The sequence below is a fragment of the Pterocles gutturalis genome, unplaced genomic scaffold (genome assembly GCF_000699245.1).
Source record: "Pterocles gutturalis isolate BGI_N339 unplaced genomic scaffold, ASM69924v1 scaffold20049, whole genome shotgun sequence".
Classification (NCBI taxonomy): Eukaryota; Metazoa; Chordata; class Aves; order Pterocliformes; family Pteroclidae; genus Pterocles; species Pterocles gutturalis.
Window position 1 is genome coordinate 72,470 of NW_010136239.1, and position 251 is coordinate 72,720.

Here is a 251-nt window from a genome sequence, read left to right on the forward strand (position 1 = left end):
CTCAGCATACAAGAAGTTATCAGCCCTTTGTCTGGACACAATCCTTGAAAGGCAGGCAGCCAGGATGAATGAAGATGCCACAGAGTAAGAGCAGTTCAAACTCGGCGATGACAGCAGTGCTAAAATACCCACGGAGGCAAGGATTTGAGGGAGTCACACAAATAGCTGCCAGCTTTAGGCAAAAGCAGATGGAAGGATAATCTGTGCAGTCCCATCCCAGGGGAGCCTTACAACACAGAAGTAAGGAAATA